This window comes from Aquila chrysaetos, chromosome 3 (assembly GCF_900496995.4).
Source record: "Aquila chrysaetos chrysaetos chromosome 3, bAquChr1.4, whole genome shotgun sequence".
Lineage (NCBI taxonomy): Eukaryota > Metazoa > Chordata > Aves > Accipitriformes > Accipitridae > Aquila > Aquila chrysaetos.
In genome coordinates, this window is record NC_044006.1 from 3622459 (window position 1) to 3632518 (window position 10060).

The window sequence follows — 10060 nt, forward strand, 5'->3', positions numbered from 1 at the left end:
AGTGTGGCTTCGTGTGTGCCCACGTTAAACAGGCTGGTGTTTGCTTTATCTGGTTCACAAAAGTTGCAGGTCTGAGGAAGAGACCGATCCACATACTGACCGTGGTCCTACTCCAAATCTCATCAGCAAACTTTGATTGTAATGAGTTTTGATTTTCTACCATTTGCTAGAAGTGATGAACTGAAACACAGCCACTTGGGATGATTCTCTGATATGTTTAAACATATCAGCGGGGTTTTCATCCATTTAGCGCATGCCATGTTGATTTTACATTGTTTTAGCTTCCTAATAAATGAGACAACATTAAGTTAAATGCCTCACAGAAGTCAAACGTAACAGTGTTGATGAAATGTACTAAATCAATCAAATCTGTAATCACGTTCTTGAAAAATTATATCAATTTCATTTAATAAGATCTATTTTCCATTAACTCATGTTGATTGTAATTAGTTATTCTCCTTAAATTGTTATTAATCAAGTCCCTTATCAGCTCTTCCATTATTTTTCACAAAATCAACATCAAACAATCAGATTTATAATTACGCAAGTCATCCTCCTCATCGACGTTTATGCATTGGCACAAAGTCAGCGCTGCTTCGGTCTTCTGGAAAACTCCTCGCCTTGCAGACGCTGCCGGCCTGGGGCACTCCTGGGACAGATTTTAAAACTCTCAGGCACTGAATATTGAGGGCTGCTGATCAAAAAAATCCTCTAGCTGTAGTAGCAGCTGTTTAACATCCTGAGTTGGAACTGAAGATATTTCACATCATCGTATTACATTGCTACTTCACTTAGCTTTTTTTCCCCCAAATAGAGAAATTAAATATTTAGTGTCTGCCTTTTATACACTTTTTTTTAATGTCTGCTATTCTGTCTAGACAACTACTTTTAGTCTCTTATATCTAAAGAGCACTTCCCTATTGCCCTCAGCTCTGCTCACCATAAGTTTCACCTAACAGCCTCCTGCTTGGGGCTGGGTCATTATTAGTCACTCTCCCTTCCTTCCTTCCTGTGAATTTAGACCTACTCTCACTCCCCTTTGAACTTCTGTTTTTAACCAGAATAACCTTCTCTTTCCCAACGCTGAGATTTTGCTGGATTCCCTAGGAGCCTGAGTGCCTTTAAACAACAAGTTGCCAAATATCGTTCACATTTTCTGTTTAAAATCCTCCAGGTGACCTGGCTTAGAACACTGAAAAGCAAAGGGACCTACTGCTGGCTCAGGCTTTCTTCTGTCTGTGCCCAGCACGTACGATCGAAATGGGGTCACCTCTGTGCTGGCTGTGGCTAGTTTTTGGATCTGTGATCAGTCCTCCAGCTGTCAAGATGATCCTGTCGAGGATCCTTCTGGTTTTGGTTTGGAAACACTCTTATGCGACATTTAGAAAATCCAAAAACCAGCAGTGTGAGCCCTCCAGCTCACGTCATTCAAATTGAGGTTCCCCAGGACAGCGTAGGGAAATTTTCTTAAATCTTACAGATATGTGACTAAGGAGCCAGTAGTCCCTGCTTTCTAGTGAGAGTTGATGGTCTGGAGAAGTGTCTTCTGACGTTTATTTGTATTTGAGGTCACTTTCTCTTAAGTTTCTAGTGGTGCTTGGAACACAGCAATGTCACTTCTGATATCGATTGTCCCTCCTGCACCTTCTTTGCCCACGCAATTCTTTCTAAATAGGTTACAACTATTGATTTTAATATTCCAGGCACATGGATTTTCTTCCGAACTTTAAGTCATGCTCTCCACATACCATCTGTACTCATAAATTAGTCGTTCCCACTTTTTTTATTGCTCAGACTCGCTGCACTTTTGTACAGGCAATTAATGTTCTTCTCACTTCCCTAGGTGTGTTCATTAGGCCTTTTCTCAGCAGCTTCATTTTCTTCCTTGGCCAAGGGATGGGGATGGTCGCCGAAGGATTTCTGTGCTTCTTCATGCTCCCCAGTGCCAGTTCCTTCTCATCCAGTCCCAGTGTCCCTCTTTCCAGAAAGGCCACCAGCCCAAACAGCTGGCAGGAGGAACACAGGAGAAGGGAAAACCTCAGCCCAAGCACCGCCAGTTGCAGCACAGATGGATTTCAGGGTCATCATGGCAGTGGATGCAGAATGACTCAAAAAACAATCTGTCATGTGTCTGCTTCAGACGGTCTCCAACCTCTTTGATTTCTTCTGGCAGCCGCTTCCCATGTTCAGCTCAACCTGCTGTGACTGTTCCCCAGGCACACGCAAGCGCTTTTACTGGGCTGCTACAAAAACACCACATTTGGGGAATAATCTCACTTGCCTTTTGGCCCCCAGAGGTTTTCCAGAGATTTTGCGAACCCCAGCAATAGGAGGGCTAAGCCAAGAGAGAGGAAGAACTTAGGGCACCTGCACATACGGCTTGAGATCTGAAGGTTTCTTCTCACCTCCTCACCTCCTGCCTTTGGCATGTGCTTCAAGGTTGTGTTGGCTTAAATCCAGCCCAGGCCAAGGCGTGCTGACCGCCTAACACGCCTGTGCTCATTTTACCTGGCTCTGCTGGAAAGCAAGAAAAACCCAACCGGCTCTGTTCTTGCAGGTCCTAAACAGTTTGCAGCTGAGGGCTGGAACAGAGAGTTCTGATGGTTTTGAAAAGTCTCCTGTCTGGGTGATTTTATTTACAGCTGGTACACGTTAACTTATCATGGTTAGAGAATCGCTGTTTCAGAACAAAACCAAACCACAGCAGTTCTCCAGACTGGGCCCTTGCTGAGCTCAGTGACTGGGGATGTGCCTGTCCTTGCTCTTGAAAATACCCCCCTCCACCTTCTTTAATCCAGCAGAGTATTTAGGGGCACATCTGCGAGTAGAGAAGTGGAGAAGTACAAGAGAAGGGAGCAGAAAGTCTGTAAAATAAACAAGCTACAAAATGCCTCCAGGTTGCTCTAAATTATGCATCCTTCCTGTTGGGACATGTTCAAGGTTGTCTTTTCCTTTGAATGGCTCTCCTCCTGGATACTCATCTTCATTTTCTGGGATGCTTCTGCTGTGGGTTTATGGTTACTTTTCCTCCCCTTTTGCTGCCTTTTAAACAATTTCTTTGCTACCTTTTAAAATTCAGAACAAGATGAGGGAGGTCCCCCTTCGGCTGAGCGGTGGGGGAATGGGAAGGGGATAAATGGTCTCCAGTACGAGGTCGGTGCCGGCTGCAGGGCAAACACCATCACAAACCCCTCGCGGTGGTTTTCCCCCGTTTGAACCCAGGACAGACGGACGGTGCGGTGTCTGCAGGGACCCTGCACAGCCCCCTCTTGCTCACAGCCGTGGTCCATCACTTTTGGAGAGCCAGGAGCTTCGCTGGGACAAACTGGAGCTCCCTGCCTCTTGCCAAAAAACGTGCGGGCTGTTCTGGGAAAAAGCCTGAGCTGCTCGTTTCCTTAATGCGATTGGTGCTGGGTTCGGTTATGAAATTCATTTTTAAATTGTAACTTCTACTTTTTTTTTATTTTATTATTAAACCCTCTAAATTTCATTAGTTTGCACTTACAAAAATAAACCTGGCATCAACTAGTGAGCTCTCCTGAGATTGTGTCATCAATTTACCCCGCCACCGAAGCAGCCCCATGTCATGCCTGGCACGGTGACAGCACCCAACTTCAATACTGCGGCTGCCTGCAGTCCCCTGCCCTGCCTGGAAGCGAAGAGGTACTTTCATGGACTTTTCTGATTAGGAACTTTGGTTTCAAGGTTTCGGGGCTGGGGGGGGGGGGGGGGGGGCGAAGGAAGTTGATTATAAATTTAATTCCTGCATCTTAGTCATTTCTGAGCCATGGGTCATTAACCACACATTAGTACTGCTAGCCATTTTTCATAGGGGCTGCACCAGCGACACAGAGCACGGCTGCTGCATCCTGGAGCATCCTGCCTGCGACCCGTGGGCATTTTGGGGTGGCGGGGGGCACCCGTAGCCTGTGGGCTTGACAGTTTTTTACCAGGCAAATGCTAGAGGAGAGCCAGAACGGTGGCAGTCCTGAGTGTGAGTGTGACTGATAGCACATAAACGTCCTGGGAGTGGTGACTTCTCCGTATTTTACATGAAAACACCTCCTTGTCTTATAAAATATCCCAGCTCCATTTCTTCTCCTTTCCCCATGCTCGTGTTCATTTTTAACCCTTGCAGCTAGGTGAAGGTTAAACAGCTCCAGGCTTCAGGCATTTGGTCAAGGGCTTGTCCAGCCCTAACAAAACAAGTGCTATTTGTTGCCAGCGTAAACTGAGGTTTTCTTTTAATGAAAAAGTCGCGTGTGTCTTGCAGCGTGAAAGATAAATCTGTGAGCGTGTGAAAGACCCGTCCCGAGACGTGCTGCGCTGCCCATGCTCAGCACCAGCCAGAGTCACCCCAAAGCTCGCGATGTCAGTCTGTCCGCAGCCTTGACAAACAGCCCGAGGAAGCTGGCTCTTTTAATAGGCTTCAGGGGTTTATTTATAGCCCCTTTGAATAAGTGCAGCTGATACTTAAGATCGGCAGATTTAATGACAGTGAGCTGGCGAAAGGCCAGGTCTGCAAATAGTGCCACTAAAAGTCTTCTCCGCCATAAAATTTGTTTAATGTAAGAAATCATATCGTGCAGGGTTTTGCCTGCCATTTTTATAATTAGCGGGAGAAATCTCCATTTCGTTCCTAAGAGCAGACAGCACTTTATGGGACGCGGCTGTCTTTTGGTGGTAGTTTTGAAATTTATCTCCACGGTTGGAGGGACTCCTGTGCTCTCTGTCCCACGGGTAGGGGACTTTGCCCACCCCACATCTCCTCGTGCTTCCCCAGAGACATGGGGAACAGAAAAGAGCAGCAGAACCTGTGCCAGGTCCATGCGGTGGCTGATCCCGGAGGAGGACGAGGAGGAGGAGGAGGATGACACCCTGTATGTGCCAGACCCCAGGACCGAATCCTTGCCAAGGAGCCGCCAGCCGGTGCAGTGACATCCCTCTTGAGATTTGACCAAAACCCCATCAAACTAACCAGAAAAGCAGCTTCCAGGCGGGGCAGACGGGAGTGGGGCAGTTTGTGATCTGTAGACATGCAAAATGCATTGAAATGACCACACTTTGGTCTCACTTTGTCGACGTTTTGATAACTTTGCAATACTTTTCTCTAAAGGGCCATGTTAGATTTTTGCAACTATTCCCACTTTCTACAGACCTCTCGGTCATATACAAAATCCCCAGCAAATTACTTTGGAATGAGTTCTTTTATTCCCTTTTTTTCCTTCCTCTACACAGAACAGAAATGAGCTTGGGTCATTTTGCTTACTAACCACAACAAATGACTCTAACCACACATAGAGCAGCGTACAGCACCTTACGGCCTGGCATCGTCCCTGGCAGCATCACCGCCGACGGCAGCGTGTCCCTGGGAACAGCCTTTGCAGGTGAGCATCTGCCCCGGGGTTTGCAGAGGGACCCCAGGCTGTGCTTGGGGAAGAAGGGAGATCTCCTCTTCCAGCCCAATCCACAGCCCACTCCGCTTCAAAAAAGGCTTTTTTTTTGGTGTCATACAGGTTTGCCCTCTCTGAGGGAGCAGTGCCTTAAAAAACTGTGTATTTAGAATAATAAAAAGCAAGCAAAATGCTAGCAAAAATCAAAGCGTTGGAAATCCCTTTAGGTTTTGCATTTAGATGTACAGATGCATTTCAGGAGCTCTCTGCCTGTGATCTAGATACAGTGCAATAGCAAGCAGCTTGCCCACTTTCTCTTCACTGTGGTCACCCGTCCAGCCTCCTCCATCAGCAGAAGAGCTGAGAATTAGGTTTTTTGCTCATCTTATTTTCTGAAGGGTCCCCTCGAGATATGTCCTCTACCTGCTCACCTCCGGAGCAGCCATCCCCGCTCGCCCGTGCAGGTACCTCTGTCCCAAGGTGGCCCATGGGGCTGCGAGAGAATCTGGAGAAGACGGGATTATTCTGGACATCTTTATGGGAATAGCTTTCCCTGGTGTTTGCACTGTATATATTCTCTGGACCTCCTGCCATCTCAGCTATACATAGATTTTGGTCCAGCTCTCTCCTATTATAAAGATTAACCATGGGCGAGCCCTGGCCAGCTCTGTGATTTAGATTACCCATTTCTGTAATGGACCGAGCACTTGCCTGGCTGCGAGATGGGCTGATATTTATAGACACACTCTGGATCCCAGATAAAATGCTGTGTCTTTAGTTAAAGATGCAAGAGATGATTAGTGTCCTTTCTGCGGGATATGGTTAAATTTGAGGTACTTCAGGAGTGCCTTAATGCCTTGCTGACCTGGGACCTACATTCAGAGGAAGCTTTAAAATTAAAGAAGGCAGGAGAAGGGAAATAATTGGGTGGATTGTGTTGAAAAAGGTGATAGGTATGGCTGTTCGCTCTGTCTTTTTTTTAATTTTTAGGCTTTTCCTATCACATTTTCCTTCCAGGAAGATGAAAAATTGAAAAAGTCAGGCGCACGGTATCTCCTCTTCAGATACAAGCGAGAAGTACACACACACAGATATTTTTTACTGGAAGGAGGAGAACTCCATCACGCAGAGAAGTGAGCTTGTCTCCTTCGGTTGCCTCTGCACACAGGGGGCCCGGGAAGCCACGGGGGGAGCCGCCAGTGCCGGGGGGGTCCAAGCACAGGGAAAATGAAGCTCGTGCCCTTACAAGACACCGCGTGCCCTATTTCCAGGTAACAACCGGGTGTGAAGGAGGCACCTTGTTGGCCGTACATGTGTTTAGACCTGAATTTCACGCTTCATTAGTCTTCGGGGTCCCTGGAGGCTCCTTCGTGCTGCTTGGGGGGATTTGACCTTGGGAGAGGTTTGCTGGTGCTGTGCAGGGCGGCTGCAGGCTGCGACGGCAGGATCCGTGCTGTGCCTGCCGGGATGCTCAGCCCGGCTCCGCATCGGCCAGGGCGCAGGTGTGAAATCCCCTTTGGGAGAGGTTAGCGCTGCTCAGGTGCAGCCGCTTTGCGGTGGCATCTGGGAGCGATGCTCAGGCACGTCTGATAAATGAACCCTCCCCTGACACCGTGCGGTAAGTAGGGCCAGGCCGTTTTGCTTTTCACCAAACGCTTTCCTTCCAAACACATGTGAGAGGTGTTTGTAGTGATGTGATTAGCAATGGAGGCTGGCAGCTTTATTTTGAGCCCCGGAAAGGTCTTTCAAGATTTTGAAACGGACTGCCAAAATCCTCTGAGAGACCTGACCCCCGAGCAACCGACACGCGGCAGCTTCAGCAACCCTAGTTTCAAGCCACCGACTCTTTCTCCTGCTCACAGTTAATGCTACAAATCCAGAGGCTTTTCCCCAAAAATGTATTCATTCAGGTGAGTTCCCTCTACAGGTCTCACCCGTGGTCTAAATCCGGCGGTCAGGAACGTGCTCTTCCTACCCTGCGTACCCTGCGGCGATGCGAATCCACCTGCCGTCACCCTGGACGGGAGCGGGAGCTCCCAAAAGAATTCCAGGAGCTTTCTGGGGTGCAATGACTGATCCTGCACCCAAGGAGGAGGATGTCCCCCGTCCCTCCGTGCTGTCCTGCAGGGGACGTGCACCCAGCAGAGCTCGCCGGCGTTTGGTTGCTCGGTCACTGCGGTACAGGCAGATACACAGGGCGGTTTCAAGCGACGGGAGATTGTACTGATGTATAAAAATTGAAACTATCTGTTTAAAGGAGGGCGGAGGGAGCAATCCAATGGATTATTCACAAAGACTCGATCCCAGGTGAATTTTGACAGAGCCCTGCTGTAGCCCTGTCCCGCACACCCAAGCACTCGTGCTACGGGAACAGGCATCATAAAAATGTATCTGCAACACAAATATCAGTATGGGCAATTGAAGTGAGCTCTGGTGGTATCACTACTCGGCAGAGGAGGAGGTTTGAACATACCTGAGCTGCTCCTCGGTACGCATGCCCAGGGGTTTTTCCCTTCGCGGGCACCGGTGCTTCCCATGTCCTGTGCAAGGCATCGATGCAGCCTGAGCGTTAGCGATAAATGGTCACATCGAAATAACACATTTGCAGACCAAGAGTGATTTTGCTACAAAATCTACAATTTCAAGCAGTGAAAGCACCTGATCAGAGCATATAATGCTTTGCTAGCATACAAATCATGAGCAGAAGAGGGCATTTCACTCAGTAAAGCTGCAAGTTTTGAAATAACCTGAATTTTTCTGGCCCAAATTACTAATTGCAAATTATTCACCCAGTTCTGGTAGAATGTCCTGTTTTTGCTGAACTAAAACCAACTGTATAGTACCCTCTTAGCCTACTGGGCTTATCTCCAGAGCTCAAAGCTGTTCAACTTCCTTGTCTCTCTTTTCCCTCTCATTTATTTTCCATATGATAAATAATAAAAAAAGGATTTTTAAAGCAGGATAGGAGAGAACTTTTCTTTTTTAGTGCACTGTTTGCTGGGGCATGGGGGGAAGGCTGGAGAACCTGAACTATTATCAAGAATGCCACTCAAATTACAATATAATTGTCTGAAAGAAAAAAATTCTGGCAGCTAATTCTGATTGCAGTGCACATTTCTGTGCCTGTGACAAATGATTTCTAAAGTTAGATTCAAGGACAACAGGCTTCCAAGAGGTCACTCATCTACGATGTTTATTTTATTTGCCATACCAAAGGAAGTTTTAAAACAGTTAAATTAAGAGGAGGGGAAAAAAACAAAAAAAGGGAAGAAAAGCATGGATGATCTGAAAAGATTGAAGTGTTTTGTTTTAAAAGGACTGATGCTCAGAGCCATAAAGTATGAAATACAGGAGGGAAAGCAGATTTGGGGCTAACCTACAATATCACATTAGACTTTAAAGCTGTTCCAACAGACTAAGCATTTGAGAAAGAATCGGAGCTGTTTGTGATAAGTTGCTCCTCTTATCGGCAAACTGTCATCTGTCTTGAGTGAGAACATTTTGTCCACCCTACCAAAACAAGTCAGAAAAATTGGATAAAAACAAAAATATAAATCAGAACGGTAGCTGGGAGCAGAACTGAAATGATGGCAATTTCCTGGCAAGGATCGCTGTACAGCTAAATGTCAGACGTGGCAGAAAGAATTATATTTTCGACTGGAGGTCAGGAATTATGTGCGAGCATGCGGTGGCCAGACCCCCAGCCAGCGTGGGACCCGCGTGGCCTCTGGTGACCGCCACGGTGGCTCGGCGGGCAGCGATGCCGGTGCGCGTCCCGGCTGCAAGACCGGCCGGGAGCACTGCAGCTCTCTCCCATCGCTATCCCGCCGGAGGCTTTGCTCCTTCCCCGGCTGCGGCATAGCCCAGCTCCGCGGCACGAACCTCCCGCTGATTTCGGCAGGGTTGGCGCTGCTGGACCAAACCTTTTCTGCTCGCAGCCAGAAGCAGAAGGTCGCGGTGCCTGCAGCTTGCGGAGGGTCTCCAGGCAATCTTTACGACTGGAGCTAAATGTTGCCGGAGCCGCCCCGTGCCTGGCTCCCTGCAGACGCTTTTCCATGGGATAAGTGGCTTGCAGATAATCACGAATTAAGTGCTTCCCAGGCTCTTTCTAAATCTAATCCTTTCACTGCAGTCCCAAAGCACCCCTGGAGCTACAGCGGCCGATGGAGAATGGAGGGGCACCCTCTGCCCAGGTGCGTGCGTGTGTGCAGGGTCGTGGGGACCAGTTGCACCTGAAGTACCGAGCTCCCCCTCTCCTCCGGGTCTCCTGCAGGGAAAACACGCTCAGGTCAGGGGAAATCATCAGGGTACGACCTTCTCCTTGGCAGTGATAACTACGGACAGCCCTTCTGGCCGCCCTCCCCTTCTCAGCCCTGCGTGGGGAGGCATTTAGTTGTACCCGCAGTTCTTAGCGCTTCGTGCCCTCGGACCAAGGGGACGGCACACGGGGATATCGCGGGTGCACGTGTGCCTCTGGGGCATGGAAAAATATCTAGGGACGTGGGCACAATATCATGGCAGCACCTTGGCATTTGAGCTGGAGGCAAAGCGGGACGTCCGTACCACCACCGGGGATGAGCCGTGTTCCTCATCTCCCGGGCAGAAGCTCAGCAGCCCAGGAGGGCAGACATTGCTTTGTGCTCAAGGCAGGCACCGAATTGAGATGG

At 48.4% G+C, this 10060-nt stretch overlaps 1 long non-coding RNA gene across 1 annotated transcript; it reads left to right on the plus strand.

Moving 5' to 3' along the window:
- The first annotated feature begins 3617 nt into the window (after nt 1–3617).
- LOC115339475 lies at nt 3618–8353 on the plus strand. The gene is made up of 4 exons (XR_003922737.1): nt 3618–3663; nt 5239–5387; nt 6411–6664; nt 7321–8353. It is a non-coding gene; the product is annotated as an uncharacterized LOC115339475 (long non-coding RNA).
- The last annotated feature ends 1707 nt before the right edge of the window (nt 8354–10060 follow it).